Genomic DNA, 17,527 nt, shown 5'->3' with positions numbered 1-17,527 from the left:
GAGATAAAATTTTAATTAAAAAAAAAAAGTAAACAAGGAAGCAACGTAAAATGATTTGGGAAAACGACGGCTGGAATTAAAATCATTAACTAGGCAAATGTGAAGGGCTTCGGGGAGATCTACATCACCAACTGAAAAACGTTTCGGTACAATTTTAATAGAATTAAATTTAATGAAGAAAATAATTATGATAACGATTTTGATTAACAACACAAGATTTATTAATTTCTCAAAATAGAATGAATATTTATCAATTTCTGCACGTATTCATTCATAATATGGTTACTGCATTTGCTCAGTATTAATAATAAACTTTAGAAAATAACGTGCGACTACACATAAAGTAAGTTTTCCAGACATCCCATTCCTTTGCTCTTCTACAATAAAAAATGGATTCTTAAGATACATTAAATTATTATATGTGTATGAAATACTATCTTCTAACATTATTCAACTACAATCAAACCTCGTTTAACAAGCATTTCCCATAACGAGTGATTCGCAAAAACAGTAAAACAAAGTGTACAAAAAATGAGGCGAAATGTTTCGCAGATTGACTGATGTGGAGACACCATGGCGTCACATACGGGCTATCAGTCTCTGTCATCGATATGTTGCTTGTAAAAGTTGTATTTAAGATTTTATTACTTATGTTTTTAGTGCAAAGTTTAAGCATGCTTATACGTTTTCCCCCAAAGAAAATGTACCAAGAAGACAGACGTTAGAGTAGAAAAATTGCAAAAGTCAAACGGCAAACCATTGAAAAGTGAGATTTAGATGTGAAAGTGGCTGACTTAGATTACATATGTAATCGACTCACTTCAAAGATTTGTACTATCGTCAAAAACAAGGATAAGGCTAAGAAAATTGATGCTTCAAAGGGTGTTACAAGATTTTCTACGTAATGGCCATGTATTCTCGACAATGTTCTGCTTCTCATTTGCATCAAAGAGGAGAAAACGCAAGCGACCCTATTAACGAAAACATAATTTGTGAAGGGTGAAACTAATTTTTATTAACTTCATTAAAAATAGAATAGGATCATCGGCGGAAGTATTCAAGGCAAGCCATATGGGTGATTCGAAAAATTTAAAAGACGAACAGCCATCCACAACGTTGTGAGGCCTCAGAGAAACTGCTAGCTCAGCAGCTAGAAGCTTGTGAATTCTGAGGGTTATCCGTTGCAGGTTTCTTAACTGCAATGAGATGGGTGTCTTCTAGAAAACGATATCGAAATGAACTTTATTACAGATGAGGAGAAGGCAGTATTACTGGGACATACACCAATGAAAGACAGTCTCACGTTGCTGTTACGTGCAAGTGGCGATTTGAAAATTAAACAGCTGCTCCTTTCCCATTCGGACACTCCACGAGCCTTCAAGAAGCATTAAGTACAAAACAAAAGAAGATCAGGCTAAATGTTATGCGGAAGTTTAGCAACAAGTTTTGAGTGACACACGACTTCTTACAGATTGGATTACTGAAGTATTTGGTCGGGGCGATGAATTTGCCATTCTGCGCTTTGTCTGTTATGGATGCTCCTGCAGTAGAAGATGACTTCCTTGAAAGAATTTCAATTTATCAAGACACAATTTCTGCCTTCCAAAACCCCTCCTTTATTACAGTCCAAGTCATTTTAAATTTTAAAATGCTCTAAACTAAAGTGCTCTTCAAACGTTGTTTTGAGGTAACTTATGAAATCAATTTCATTCCAGAGAGTTTTGGAAAGACAAGTCTCACACCTAACACTCCTGCCTGCCTCACAAGATGACCTACAAATCATGAGACAAGCGCTCATCAAGAGAACCATTACTCCTGCATGGAAGAAAGAAGCTTTGACAAGCAATGGACCTAATACGGCAGCAGCTATGCGTGCTACAAATTTACTTAACGATGTCTCATTTTCGAAAAATTTAGAAGCGGAGACAAAATGAAATGTTTTTAGACAATTTTCTTCTAAAAAGTATGTATTATAAACAAGATTATTATGGATTTTTGAGTATATTTTCGGAATGGAATTCATTACTGTATTTTACATTGATTTCTATGAAAAAAAATTTTCGCTTAATGAGCGTTTCGCATTACAAATAAGACTCAAGAGCAAATTCTGCTCATTACGTGAGGTTACATTGTACTTATTTTAATCGTCAGTTCTCCTTAATCATTATCGCTTAAAAATAAAATTATTTCAGTTTTATCCTTCACAAACGAATTATTTTTGAATACCCAGCCGCTTCTCCCCATCGTGCTTCATTTTCAAAAATCATTTTACAGTAAATAAAAATTTGCCTTTTAGGAGGAAATATTTTTTCTTATAGAGTTAAAAAAAATTAAAAATTAAACGTAATTTCCGCTAACTATGAAAGACATTGAAAAAAAAACTATCTGGATATATATCAAGAATAATTTTGTTTTACTCGGCCTTTATTTTCGCAACCGTCGGTCGCAGACTTTCATAAATGACGCAGACTCATGCTTTTGTATTGTTAAACTGAAAATATAAATTTTGTTTAAAAAACGAAATCTAAATTTTTACACATTCTTCCGGTCCCTACATTTATATTTAAGAAAATTTTGTACTTGTTATAATAAATAAAACACAAAATGTTTTGACTACAATACAAAAAAAAAAAAAAGAGCGAGATATCTGATATTAAAATAAGGAATCATATTCAGTGGTCGTACACAAATTGGAAGAGCGAAATGGTTGCATCTGTACGAAATTAAAAGTATCATTTAGAAAATAATTTCTAATGTTATAAGATTATGTGACAAGCATTTATATTCAGATAATTGTGAAAAATATTATCAATGTAATTTTTCAAAATGGAGATCTTATTCACAGAATGTTATAGAATTAGTGTTCTAGAAAACACAGGCTGGGTTTAATGCTGGCACATAGGCAACTCATAATACTATTTGTGTTAATTAAAAATTAAAAATATTTGTACTTTGCTGAATTTTTTTACTACTGCCAGATTATGATTATTAAGTAAGAGAACTTCATGAGAAAAAAAGCAACGTATTTTTTTAGATTTCGAAAACTGACAATTAATTCCGTGAAAGTTCTTTAGGAGTACCAATAACAAAATTATAAATAAATACACCAATACATCACAAAGGAGAATGGCAATGGAAGAAAATCACCCTCAAATTACTAAAATTTATTTATTAACGGACTCCCTAATTCAAATTCAAAATAACATCAAATACTGCAAAATTTTGAAACTAAATATCTCTAGTTTTTGTCGTATGGGAGCTTTTTTGTGCATAATTTTTTTAAAGAGTGAAAATTTTTCCTAAATATAAATAACCGGAGGAGTGTTTAAAAAATTCGCCCCCCCCAAAAAAAAAAGAAAAAATTCTACGACTAGCAGTTGGGAAAATATAAGCCGGATTAAGGACTTTTAAGGATCCAGTGCATATTGTAACACCTTTAATATCGTTATTAATCTCTCGTGCATTTGAAATAGATGAATAATAAAAAATGTACAGATTACTGGCAATATTGAAATGCAGGCTCGAGAGCTGCATGCATTTTCTCGCACGAAGCATGTAATTATTTTTTTAAATAAGTTTATAGAATATGTTTTCTCTTCTTGTTTGTATGTCGCCATTTTTTTAGTGTTAAATAAAAGTTATTGCTGTGTTCCATCATTGGAGTTGCTTCATTTCGCCAAAGAAGTATCACAGTCTTAATTATTTTGGAGGCACCGACCGAGATCGAATAATCGTGCGCATTTTTATTTTATTAGTTCATCACTGAACGTAATATTAGTGATACCAGATTATTACTTCCTGTTGATATTAAATTGCCTTATTTTATTAGTTCATCACTGAACGTAACTTCCTGTTGATATTGAATTGCTTTATTTTATTAGTTCATCACTGAACGTAACTTCCTGTTGATATTGAATTGCTTTATTTTATTAGTTCATCACTGAACATAACTTCCTGTTAATATTGAATTGCCTTATTTTATTAGTTCATCACTTGAACGTAAACTTAGCGATACTATTTTAATGCCGTTTTTACTAGAGCTGAAAGGAAAAGAAAAACAGCTGAAGAGTAGATCTTGAAACCGATGAAGGAAGAAAATAAAGCATCCAGAGATATCTTTGAAGAAGAAGTTAAATAACCGGAATTAAACGTAGAAGATTTTCACGAAAATTTGAAAAACGATAAAGAAATTAATATTGAGAATCATTTTGCAACGCAGCGTTATCATCATCTTTCGTCTTTCGATTTAATATCAAAGCCACTACTAATAGACGAAGAAAACAATTGCCGAAAGCAAATGGGAATTGAATATTATCGGAAAGGCACAGAGGAACTGAGGAAAGGCTTTGCTGTGAATTATAGGCGAGGAACTGGTCCACCATGGAAGAGATCTAGGCGCCGTCAAGAAAAAAAAAAGAAGACTAATTTGAACACTGTCCATTTTCTTGCTATTTAAATGTGGTGTAAAAATATTTGTTTAAAATTTAAAATTTTCGGCCTGAAATTTGGAAACTTATGAGAGAAGTTACCTTTTCGCTTTAAGCAAATGAGCAAGCCGAGCTTATTAAACTGTCAAATTTTACAGAACTTTTCCCTTCGGAAAAAGTCTCTCCGTTGGGGGAGAGGTTGTAACAGCTTTAATATCGTTATTAATCTCTCGTGCATTTGAAATAGATGAATAATAAATAATGTACAGATTACTGGCAATATTGAAATGCAGGCTCGAGAGCTGCATGCATTTTCTCGCAAGAAGCATGTAATTATTTTTTTTAAATAAGTTTATAGAATATGTTTTCTCTTCTTGTTTGTATGTCGCCATTTTTTTTAGTGTTAAATAAAAGTTATTGCTGTGTTCCATCATTGGAGTTGCTTCATTTCACCAAAGAAGTATCACAATATATATGTACGTGGTATGGGTATGCACACACACATATACCCTATAATACACAATACTTAATAACCATTACACACATAAATGGCACTTCACTAATCAGCAACGAAATTTATTTTAGAATATCATTCTAGCTTTAATTACTCTTCTGTCTTTAATTAAGGGGTCTGGATGATGATCGATTCGTGTGCAAATTTGCTGCGCACTTACAACTACAATTTCGTCACCTAATCTGTAATTAACTGTATATTGTATTTTGCTTGGTATATTATTTCCTCTATTATTGTTTCTGCCCGACACTGGTATGTTTCCTAGCCATTTAAGTGTCTCTAGGCTTAATTTCTGCACTGTTACCTGGAATTCTCTCTCTGGAGCCGTCGCTGAACGGAGGCATTTGTTTCCAGCACACTTCCCCACTTTCTTCGTTTCCATTTCGATGATTCAGTATCTAGACGAGTGACCTTCTAATTCTATCGAGGCAAGGAACCCTTAAAAGTATAAGGTTTTTTTTTTTTTTATAGTAGATCAATAAGTATTTTATGTAAAGACAATTTAAGAAAAGCATTATATTCTTTACTAAATATTTTTATCATAAAATTAATATAATTTACTTATTAACATAATTAACTCGTGCTCTAAATGTCACCTACCCTTGCATTTTATTTAGAGACTAGGGAAGGTTGCATTTCAAATTTAGCTTTCTTTCTGAATTTTTATTTTGAGTTGCGAACAACGAGGGGGCGGCCCAAAAATATGGACTAAGATATCAGTATATATATATATTAGTTAAAATCAGCTAAGAATGTCACATAATAATACTATATGGCAGCGATTCTCAACCGGTGGTACGCAAAGAAACAAAGTATTTTTAACTACTAAATTAAAAAATTAAATACCTCAACATTCTGTTTAAGTTTCTTCTCTAACAACTCGCAAATTTATGCGATCTGAGCTTTGTTCAAGGTCAATAGCTGCTCACAGACTTTTTCAAAATGATCCACTTTTATCTTCACAAGTATTCTTTTAGCCATAGACATAACAAAATTTGTCATAAATGATGTTTTTAACGGGAGTAATAAGAAATGGATGCTGTATTTTAGTAGGAAATAAAAATGTAAGTTTCTATAAAAAGATAATAATATCGCCATAATTCTTTTAGAGTTGATCAATTTATTAGCATGTCTACACATCACATCACCACCATTACCAGGATCATATTGCTCTATTTTCAAATAGAATCATTTTTTAAGCCGATTTGTTGCCTCTTAACAGCAGGTATTTTGTCTTCTTTCTACGTAATTTCATCGCCATTTGCTATTGAAGAACTCGCAATATATTATGCATTTAAATATTCTTGAAAAGTAATAAAACAAACCTAGATTTCCAAAATGGAAAAATGGCTGGGATTTACTAAGCCTAAAAAAGATGACTCACATCTGATGGATCCAGAACATTCTACTAGCACTAAGAATATTGAAGAGAAATGAAAAATTGTTTAAAGAAAATATAATGAAAATTATTTATCATTTGGGTTTACTTGGAATGGAGATGAAATGGTCTCTTAACCTCAATGTATTGTTCGTCGTGAACTATTATCGAATCGAAGTATGAAACCATCGTTTCGTAAGACATCTTGAATCTAAACATGCCAATTTAAAGGATAAATTCGAAGAATATTTTAAGAGAAAATTATCAGAAATCAAAAATAGCAAACAAGTAATGAAAGGTTTTATTATTCAAGTGAAAATGTTTTGGAAGGTACCTAGTAAGCATAAGAATTGCCAAGACTGGGCAGGTCACACTGTTGGAGAAAACCTTGTATTACCAGCAGCTAAAGATATCGTTTAAACATTATTGAACGAAAAACAGAGTAATGAACTTAATAATAATCCGTTATCAAATGATACAGCAAGTCGACGAATTCATGAAAAGGCAAATTCCATAAAAGAGACGCTTATTCAAAAACTATAATTAGATGAAAGTATCGATATTACGAATTTGTTCAATTATTAGTTTACATACGTTTCGAAGAAGATAAACGAATTGTCAAAGAATATTTATTTTGTGAATCTCTTCATGATAGAGCAACTGCAAATACAATTTTCGAAGTAACTGACAATTTTATGTCTGAGAATGATATTCCCTGGAACATATTAGTGTATTGCTCGTATACAGTGGCAGGCTTTTAACAGGAAAAACATTAAGGTGTTATTTCTAAAATAAAGAAAGTGTCATCTGAAATTAAATTTACTTACTGCTCCATTCATTGCGAAGCTTATTAGCCAAAACAAACCCCGAAATCATGAAAAACATTTTGAATCAAGCTTTGAAAATTGTTAATTTTATTAAAAGTCGAGCTTTAAATTCAGAAATATTTACAATTTTATGCCAAGATATGGGCAATGAACATGAAACGCTATTGTTACATTTCCAAGTAAGGTGGTCTAGAAGCAAAGTTTTAAATCGCCTTTTTTATCTCCGCTCAGAAATTCAAATTCTCCTTTGTGATTCAAAATCTGAATTGCAAAAAAATTTATTTAGTGGAATTATGGTTGGTGTTTTTAGCATATTTTGGAAAGTCAAATTAATTAAATTTAGGATTACAAGGACAAAGTGTTTCCATTAGAAATAAAATAAATGGAATGATATATATATATATATATAAAACTCGAGCTAATAGTCAAAGAATTAGATAATAATATTTTAAGCTTTTTACTACTTTTACAAAGCTTTCTAACCGAAAATTAATTGTAAATAAAAGAATCAGCATCCGACATTAAAAAATCACTGTTTTTCATTGATAAATAATTTCAACATGTATTTTCCCGAGGATTATGAAAACGAAAATTCGATTAGAAATCCATTTTGTTAAAATGTACCTCAAATTTTATCTCATAAAGAAAAAGAACACTTATTAGAAATTTCCTGTGATCGAACTCTAACCGAAAATTAAAAATAACACCCTTTGTTAACTTCTGGCTGAAACGAAAGAGAAGAAATTTAAAGGTATTTCAAATAAAACCTTTATTTATTTATTTTTTGTGCATATTTAACACAAACAGTCAATAGGTTGGGCAAATGGGAGAAAAAAATATTATATATATTTCTAATGAGAAACTGAAAAATAATCATTATAAAATGTAGCGGTGATACTAAATTTTTTCGATTTTTGTTTTCAGTTTTTGTTTAGGTGGTACGCGTTAGTCAAAAGATTGAGAACCGCTGCATATGGCATTATAATTAAGATTAAACACTTGAGGTACAGTGCTGGATTTACATATAAGCTGCACAAGCTATAGCTTAGGGCCCCTTCCCAAAAAATTATACCATATCCCGCATAAAAAAAATTGACCCGTATCCCTCACAAAGGGCCCCATATCTCAAATAGCTTAGGATCTCGTCAAATGTAAATCCGGTCCTGTTGAGGTACATATTTTTTCTTTTCCTCTTTATCTTTACTCATTCTTCTTAACCATTACCCAATTATGATTAGTTTACAGTATTATTTTTACATTAATTTTTCCATCTGGCATCTGGCGCCGCTAGTAGCCGAGTGACTAAAACACCTAAATATTGGAAGTTCGACCCCGATTTGATCCCATACGAATTAGCTGGCAATATGATTGGATTTTATGGTTTCTCCCTATATGTAACGCAAATACAAATCGGTTCTCCTTAGAAAGTCATCTAGGAATGCATCCCTCCCTTTAGGTACATAGCTTTGCTATATTCAGTTTACTTAACCTAATCTTTTGATATCTGCTTTAGACATTTCCGTCCATAATATCTAGTAAAAGGCAATGTAAAAAATAAGGTAACAATAAATTATTTACATTATAACAATCTAAAATCTGAAATGTGATCAGAGATTTACAGGAAAAGAAAATTCTAGATCTTTAATTCCATACCTATTTTCTGCTACCCTTGATGAAATATATAAACTACGAGTATGTTGAAGACCTACCAGCGGCTAAGCGGTAAATTCGCTATTAGTTCGGTCCGGGGTTTGAATCCCGGCGAACGGGCTGGTTGCATTTTCGTGGTTTTCCTCATGTGTAACGTGTATACGAGGAAGTTTCCCTTAGAAAATCCTTCACAAAGGCATCCATCCCCTTAGGCGGACAGCCATCATGTGTTTTGCGGTAATCAAACAAACCTAAGCCCTTTAATTATGTAATTTACCAATTTTTCTGCATCTAAATTATTACATCCATTTTACTTTTTCCGATGAGAAAGTATTCCCAGTTTTTTAAAGCTGGGTGGAAAAGAACCGTTCATCATGAAAAAATAAGTGATTCATCTTGTATAATTTACTTAAAAATGTAGCTATTTAAAACTGTACCACTAAAGGTTTTTGCAATTTGAAATTTTTGATACACACATAGAAATTAAATATCAACAAATAAGGTATTTTATGATGTATTTTTTCTGCATACTTAATTTTGGGAGTAGGGGGGACTAAGATAATGTGATAACTTTTTCGTTGCACATTAAAGATATTACTACTACATCGCTAAATCAAATAATATTTTTCCTAGAACATTAAGCTGACACTTTTCATTTAAGAGACCATTCATGACATACATATACACTTACATTATTAAAATTCATTATATTACATACATATTTTTTAAAAAAATTCCACCGAAATTTCGAGAAAATCAAAGTTTTTTACCTGAACAATATTTTTCCAATTCTAGGAAAATGTTATATTAGAATAGAACACGAAGCTAAATGGCATCAAGGAAAATGTATCCACGTATTTTTCATAATAGCATTCAACCTGTATTTATTAATAATGTACAGTGAAAACTATTTTTCGTACGTGATATTCCAGATATGGAAAATCTTCATCACATTTTAAACAAAACGTTACAATAAATCAGGATTCGTAAGATAAACTAAATATGAGGATTTGAAGCAGTAAAACAAAATCTGTTAAATCTTCGTGATGAATCCTACACTAGCATTGTTAATCAAATTACAATTCATCTTAATTATTGTTAAAAGCTTATACCACTTACATTTGGACATTTTTTAAACGCATTAATATATTAACTTATTTTTCAATTTTGCCTTATAAAGAAAAGTAAACATACACTGCAAGTGCCCGAAGAAAATAGTCAAATAATAATAATAATAATAATAATTTATAATCTCTTTAAACATGCGAGTTTAAATTTCAATCCGAAGAAAATAATTTATACCTATACACACTACCATTTACACAGAGATACAAAATTTACAGGTATACCTATTTACCAATTACTTAACATGAAAGATTAAGCACAAACAGCAAGTCATGTTATGGATCAAAGAAAGATTAAACCAAAAAAAAAAAAAAAAAAAAAAAAAAAAAAAAAAAAATAACAAATTTAAAATTCAGAAATATGCACACCTTCAGGCAGATATGAAGAAAAAAAAATAAAAATAAAGAAATACTACATACCGGAATCAAAGCATGCCAAAAAATATGTTCCCCACCACTTTATTTTTATTTAATTAAATTTTCTATCGATCCATAATATACTCTTATTTTTAACGCTTGCGCTTGTTCTCGTTATACACGCCTACCCGTAATACCTTTAATCACATTAAGTTAGGTCTAAGTTTGCTATATATGTTTATAAATTTTGAAAATGTCATTTGAATAATTTACATATGTAAGTGCTTGTGTTGTCCTCCAAACGAGCAGACATCACTAATTGTGGAAAACATGCAAATTGGATAAAATTATATCAAGATCTAAGGCTGAATTTTTGACTAATTTAATACAGGATAATTAAGTGCTGGTTTCTGTGTTCTATTCTTTTCTTCCCTACCAAAAAAATCGGTATACATATAAGCATATGTAAAATACAGACTAAGCGCTTTAAAAAAAAAATAATAAAACTTGTATTTTTTTCTCTTTTAACAAAAATCAAAATAGAATCATCATCTTTTCATGTTCACTTTGCCACGTTCACCTTAACACGAATATGATAAATAGCATCTTTCTTCGCAATGAAAATCAGTTACCCGAATTAATTAACCGAAGAGTTTATGATTTATTTATAAGAAGAAAGACATCCTACCGTCCGTCACACGCACAGAAATTTTAGAATTCCAGTTATAGTGAAGTTATGTGAAGAAACTTCAGACACACATACATCATCTTTACGCAGTTTTTCGGTCCACAAAACAACACGCGTAATCATACTGCACAGCACAAGATGACGGCATGGCTACACATATTTGCAACTCCATCGACACATAGTTTCCTTTACAAACGGGCGGGAAACCAGGAACATGGAAGGTTCGCGCAAGACTGGATGATTTTTGCGCCACTGCGCAGGCTCCGGTGGAACCGCCGACGCTAGGGGACGCCGCGAGTCACACTGCCGATCTCCATATGGGGGGGATGAGTTGGAGGAAGGAGTGGCAGGTCAAGATGCAAAGAAGGGGGGGGGGGGAACTGAGATCTGATAGAAAGCTTAAGCCGGGCAGAAAGATCTTAACGATTCTACAGGTGCATGAACGCTTGTTTTAGAATTAAGGATTTTTAAAAATGCATCACTGAAGGCGCGAGAGAATTTTAAGAGATTGTACTTTACTTCAAATGAATTTTTAAAACATCGGTTTACACGTATATCGGTAATGCCACGGTATATCCATGATATTTTAAAACCATGTTCATGCACAAAAGTACAGGACTTCGTTTAAATTATCTCCTGTTGAACTAAGTTACTTTCTAAATCTCCATATACTGTTTTATAATATTTATCTGTGTTTTCCTCATTCCCGACTGTCGGAATTTTTATTCTAAATTTAGGCTTAACTGACAGATAAGAAGAAGGCTGTTAACCACGCTGGATTACATTCTGAGAATTAAATTTAACAAAAAAAAAATGTGGTTATTATTAGCTTAATAATCAAATTATTATTATTATATTTATAATTCTAATAATTCAAACAACAAACATTTTTAACCAACTTTTTTTTTTAAAAAAAACTTATTTTTTTTTAATAAAAATAATTTGTAGTAGTTTAAGAAAATGCTGAAACTTTGGATAAATGAGTTAGTTCCCTCCCTTCCCCCCAAAATAGTATATATATATCTACAATAACGTATAGACTATATGCTAAATTAAAAAAAATAATAATAAAAAACTGGTAATGGCAGTGATAGCTTTAACAACAGTGATAACATCAGCAATGAAAACGGTTTACTAATACTACTTCAAAATCGCATTTTTTAAAGATGTTTTCCCTGACTTAAAACCGCATGAATGAAGTAATGTACTCACTTAATTAGAGCTATTTTTAAATTTTACATAAAATCATACATTCCTCAAGGGAAGGGGGGGAAGTTCGTTCCTAGGCAAAAGCAATTTTTCAACTCAATATATAACAGACCTGTTTTTATGATTGAAATGGTTGTTAAAAAAATGTGCTGGAAATGTTTGTTAATGGCACTAATAAACTGAATATTTTTAAAAATTATTTATCTCAAATTAATAAGTCACATTAAAACTGAAACAAAGATACAAATTATCCACAAGCATACAAATAGGTATATATTTTTTTAAATGTCTCAGTTTGTTACACTGTTAATGAATTGTTGTAATTTGAAAGGCTTAGAATTCTTCCAAATGTTCTGAATTGTTATGATCTTCTACAAGAATGGTTAGAAGAACAAGAATGGTTTCCTACAAGAATGTTTGTTTATAGTTACAACAATGGTAACATTAGACGGATAAAAATACGAAGAAATTAAACTGATTAAATTACTATTCGCATACGGTATCTATACAGCCAAAAATTATTTAACTTGGAAGTATTCATTTACTTGCTTAGCGTATTTCCGCCAGTTCCCCCCACCTTAGCTTTTTACAGCCATATTAGGAAAATTTTAAAAATAATCGCGTAATTTTCGCCTTCCTCAATGCAGTTAGAGAAGATCATCCCCTAACTTTTAAAAGAGATTCGTCAAGTAGTGATTGTATTTGTTTACTAACACAGACAAATCCTCGCAAACTAACTGCGAAGGTCACGCCGAAACTTTCCCTTCTAACTGTTGAACTTTATATTACCCTACTACAAAAACTGACAAATCATAGCGAAGCAAACACGAATTGACATTCAGTGTACGATTTCGCTGCACATTCATTTGTAATTATTTATGGATGATTTGAGGCGTAAGAAGTATCAAGGACAACAAAAAGAACCGGTGAGAATCAAGTTACAGAGAAAAAAAAAATGAAGACATAAGGTATTGTAATATTAATATTACTATGTATTTTTAATAGAAAATAAGTTTCTTTAGAAGAAATAATATTCTAATAATTACCTATAGTTTGTTTATCTGTGACTACTTTTCACTGTCATGTTCTTACTGCACCCGCGTCCTTCGGAAATTAAATTATTCGCATAACTTTTCCCTCTCGAAATTCACACGACAAAACTAGTAAAAAATATGATATTTTGAAAACTTCTTTTTTTTTAATTTTCCTTTTAGTTCTTCAATATTATACTGCAGAATCATTAAGTTTTTTTTTTTTTTTTTTTTTTTTTTTTTTTTTTTTTTTTTTTAATGCTGGAGGCGTGAAAAATCTGCGCTGCCCTCGCGTCGAGTATTTTTACAATTACACTAAGAAGGCATGCGGAAAGCAGGGAGATAATACCTTAACAACCCAGAAGAATAAAAAGTGTTAACTACATACAGTAATTTTATATATCAATGAAGCATTCGTTTAGAAAATCTCAAAATGTAAATCTTCTTTAGGACCTTCTGTGTACAAAAACTGCACTGTGTGACTGACTTTTAATGCATACTATCACAATCTGCATAAACTGTCTGGCCCTCATATTAAATGCCATTGTTAACGAAAGATATATAACATTAACTAAAGGGAGAATTTATTGAAAAAGGCTGGTGTAATGGCCGAAACCACTACGCAAACCCTGGGTTGTGTCACACAGTTGAAATGAACTTCTAACTCAAGTTTTAACAATAACATGAATTTTAATAAGCTGAAAACCTTAACAGTTGCATATCTTGACAATATAGGACTTGGGTATATTTAGTCCCGTAATTTCAGAATTTTGTTACAGGAAAAATGGTCTAACGCATTATACACGAGGAATGATCGTTCTTAGCAAGCCAAAATACCCCTAGCTCCAAACAGGAACCTTTATGCCACCTTATGACAGCAGCTAATTGTGATTTGATGGAATGACAGAACTGTGCAAAAAAGTTAAATTACGCGCACACACGCACATACACATATACATGTGTATGTAACCTCACATCAGTAAATTAGCCAATGGGACAAATTAGTATGAAATTTCTAGAGCTACAAAACAGTTTGATTTGCAAGAAGCAATAGTTATGGGGAACTTGAGGATTCTTGATTTAATTTCACTCCATATCTGAAATCGCTTAATTTCGAAATATGAGACACGCTGACTATTACATATTATATTCATTTTTTTAATATTCAAAATGAAAATAATAAATAAGCTGAGAATAATTCACTCACACATCTTATGAACAAAACAAACAAAAAAAATTATACATCGCACTTTAGAACTTTACATAGTATTAAATTAGTAGAATTAGTTAGAATATTAATTAGTAAATTAGTAGAATAATACAATTCTTTTTTTCCTCTTTATATTGAACAGTAAGTAAAAAACGAATTTTGTCTGCCCTTTTTAATATACTTTTAAAAGAACATAGTACAATAATATTCAGAAATTTAGAATTTTTTCAGGTTACAACAAATGCTTTCAATATATGTGGCTGTTCTTAATCCACCAGCGGCCGAGTAGTAAAGTCGCTTAACACTGGTAGCCAATGGGACCGAAAGATCTAGTACCGCGATCAATGGGTCCGAGGTTCGAATCCCGTGTACAGGCTGGCTGCATAGGCGTTTTGGTAGTTTTCTCTGTGAGTATACGAAACATTTTTCTTTACAAAGTTCTCCACGAATGCATCCCTTCCCTTAGGGAGATAGCCCTCGAAGCCCTGCCGTAATTAACCAAACGAAATCAAACCTGACTGTTCTTAATTTTTAAATACATTAACAACAGTAATTACTTTACAAAGAAAGGGAACGGAATCTATCATTTTTTTAATCTAATAAATTTTAAATTCTCATTCTGTTAAGATTTATCAGGAACGTAACCATGTGTATTAGTTCAAAAAATTCAGATTATAACAACTGGTGTGAATTCTCCAAGCAAAAATACATACATTCATGTAATAAACACACATAACGCTCATAAACTATCAGTTCCCTCCTATTACGTCAGTGCACCCAGTTACTCAATGTTATTGTGAAGTGTTATTCACCAGTTTCAACATTTATAAAATTAGGCCCCATTTGAGCGTGTACTTTTATATTCAAAAGATTTACATTATCTTATAATTCGTGTGGATATTCAAAATTAAGCTTGTCAAATTTTTCCTACCTAAATATATGTTCGGAATTCCTGACTGAAAAGTAAAAGGTTTTAATAATTATAAAGCCTTTCACCACTTAAAATTTTTTCACGATCTTTTATCACCAATTTAATATTGTTCGCATTTCTCTTATCTATATCGTTTGCTAAAAATTAACGAAACAAAATTAGGGCAATAATTTAAAAGCAATTAAGGATCTTATTGTTTCTGAATAGAAATACTTCAACTTTTACAACATTTAATACTTCATGCCAGAGTTTTTAAGTACTAAAAGAAGACTCCCTTCCACGCTTCAGGACAGGGAAAGCAGCATTACATTTCGAAACCGATTACATTTCGAAACCGATATACAGTGGAACCTCGAAAAACGAGCACCTCTATATACGAGAAATTCGAGACACGAGGAAAGTATGAGCGAAACATTCGTCTCTAAATACGAGCATTGACTCGAGTAACGAGCAACGAGCCAGGTTGTTGGTATGGTGGCCCGTTTTCCGATCCGGCTCGACTCGAGGAAATAACCTGGTCAGATAACTCAGTGTTCTTTGATCTATGTATTTGTGTGCTTGTGAGTTAATTTTTTTTATTACATTTAACGTGAAAATAATTATTTTACGATGCTTCCGAAGAAGACTGTTGCCTCAGTTAGTGCTGCAAAGAAAAAGAAGGAAGACATGGCGTTGAAATTAAGAAAGAAATCATAGATAAAAACATGAGCGTGGTTTAAGAGAGACGGAATAGGCAAAGACTTATGGCTGTTTGATGTCGACGATCTGTACTATTCTGAAGAAAAAATAAGAAATTAAAAAACTTGACGTGGCCGAAGAAGTTACCGTTATTTCCAAGCACCATCCAAAACTCTTAGAAAATGTTGAGAAGCATTTGTTGGTGGGGATTGACGAGAAGCAGTTAAAAGGCGATTTGGTATTGGAAGCTATCATTTGCGCTAAGGCTAAGCATCTGTACTTGGACGTTCTCTTAAAAACATCAGGTACGGCGACTGAAGGTGAGATGGCAATGATATTTTTGGGGGTTGTGCAGGCAAGCCTCCTCATTATTCAGCGTCAGGTGTGATAACTGCGACCGCTGAATGAAAAGGCGAAATTGACTGCAACAACCGGTTTCTCCTTCTTCCGCTGCTTGGGTCCGGAGGTGTAGGACGGCCTCTGGCTGTACAAAGCCGGGCGGGGACTGCGGGGGTTGCGCCCGCGAGGACGAGGTCCCCTGGACCATAGATATCCAAACTCCGTATGGGTCCGCAAGTCGGACCTGGGCCGGGGATCTATGTTTGTCTGATGCGTCTGTCTATCCTCACTCTGGCCGATGCGATGTGCCATTTTGCCTTCTTCTCGTTGCTGCTTCCTTCGATGGTGTCTGCTAATACATGGACGCTTTTTTAGTGAGATTTTGAAAATGAGATGCAAGAAAATAATTATTCCAGTTTCCTAATACATTGCTGCGGAAAACAATTTTTGTTCGATCACTTCAACCGTTTGAAAGCTCTTTGCGTGCACGTGTTTGTGATATCTGAATTATCAGGAAAGGATGAAATCAGGCTTTCCTAATTTAAAGAAGAAAAAGCAAAAAATACCATGGTTAATCAAGTACGCTTAATTACTGCCGTTAAATTTTGACTGTTCCTTTTTCACCGAGACTTTGTTTCACACTCATGGAAAAAGATTAACTTTAATCTGAGAGCAACGTTATTTTGGTGATGCGTATCATACGTGCTAGATTTTCCGATCCTGATTTTGTTAAAGACGGCCTGGCTGATAATTTCTTATTTATATTAATGCTTATTTTAGAAGTGAAGATGTTAAAGAAAGAATAAAAAATTAATTGATTTGGTAACATATAATTGCCATCTTTTGGGGTAAGTTACCTTGATTTCATATTTCTTTTAAGATCATACATTTCTATCTGCAAATTTTGTAAGTATTATAGGTTATTGCTTCCACAACGCAATCCACTTGTTAAGCAATTCATTCGATTTCACGTTCGTTAATCCTTAAATTCAAACACGCTAAATTATTACTTTTGGCACATTTATTACATTTGGCAAAATTACTACCTTTGATGTCTAAGTATACATTTTGTACCGTGACAATATTTATTATAACAGGGGTGCGGAAGGAAACTGGATTTCCATTATTTTCAATGGGGAAGTTTTCTTCTAGATACGAGAAATT

At 32.4% G+C, this 17,527-nt stretch overlaps 1 protein-coding gene across 6 annotated transcripts in view; it reads right to left on the bottom strand.

Annotated features, from left to right (window-relative positions):
• Positions 1 to 17,527, bottom strand: part of LOC118190303 (nucleoside diphosphate kinase 5-like) — a 599,363-nt gene that overhangs the window by 252,652 nt on the left and 329,184 nt on the right. For 2 of the 6 annotated variants that reach the window (XR_015040848.1, XR_015040851.1), the window contains exons 1-2: positions 10,966 to 11,226; positions 5,246 to 5,379 (exon numbers count right to left, since the gene is read on the bottom strand). The exons of 3 other annotated variants lie outside the window; for them this stretch is intronic. The gene's annotated coding sequence lies outside the window, so the exon portion shown is untranslated. Of the gene's footprint in view, positions 1 to 5,245; positions 5,380 to 10,965; positions 11,227 to 17,527 lie in introns of those variants that run through there. One more of the 6 variants, XR_015040852.1, reaches the window with a different exon arrangement.

Source organism: Stegodyphus dumicola, chromosome 4 (assembly GCF_044657685.1).
Source record: "Stegodyphus dumicola isolate Sdum_Otavi_A_Nest chromosome 4, ASM4465768v1".
Taxonomy (NCBI): Eukaryota; Metazoa; Arthropoda; class Arachnida; order Araneae; family Eresidae; genus Stegodyphus; species Stegodyphus dumicola.
Note: the sequence above shows the minus strand (reverse complement) of the source record. Positions and strands in the feature narration are given on the sequence as shown.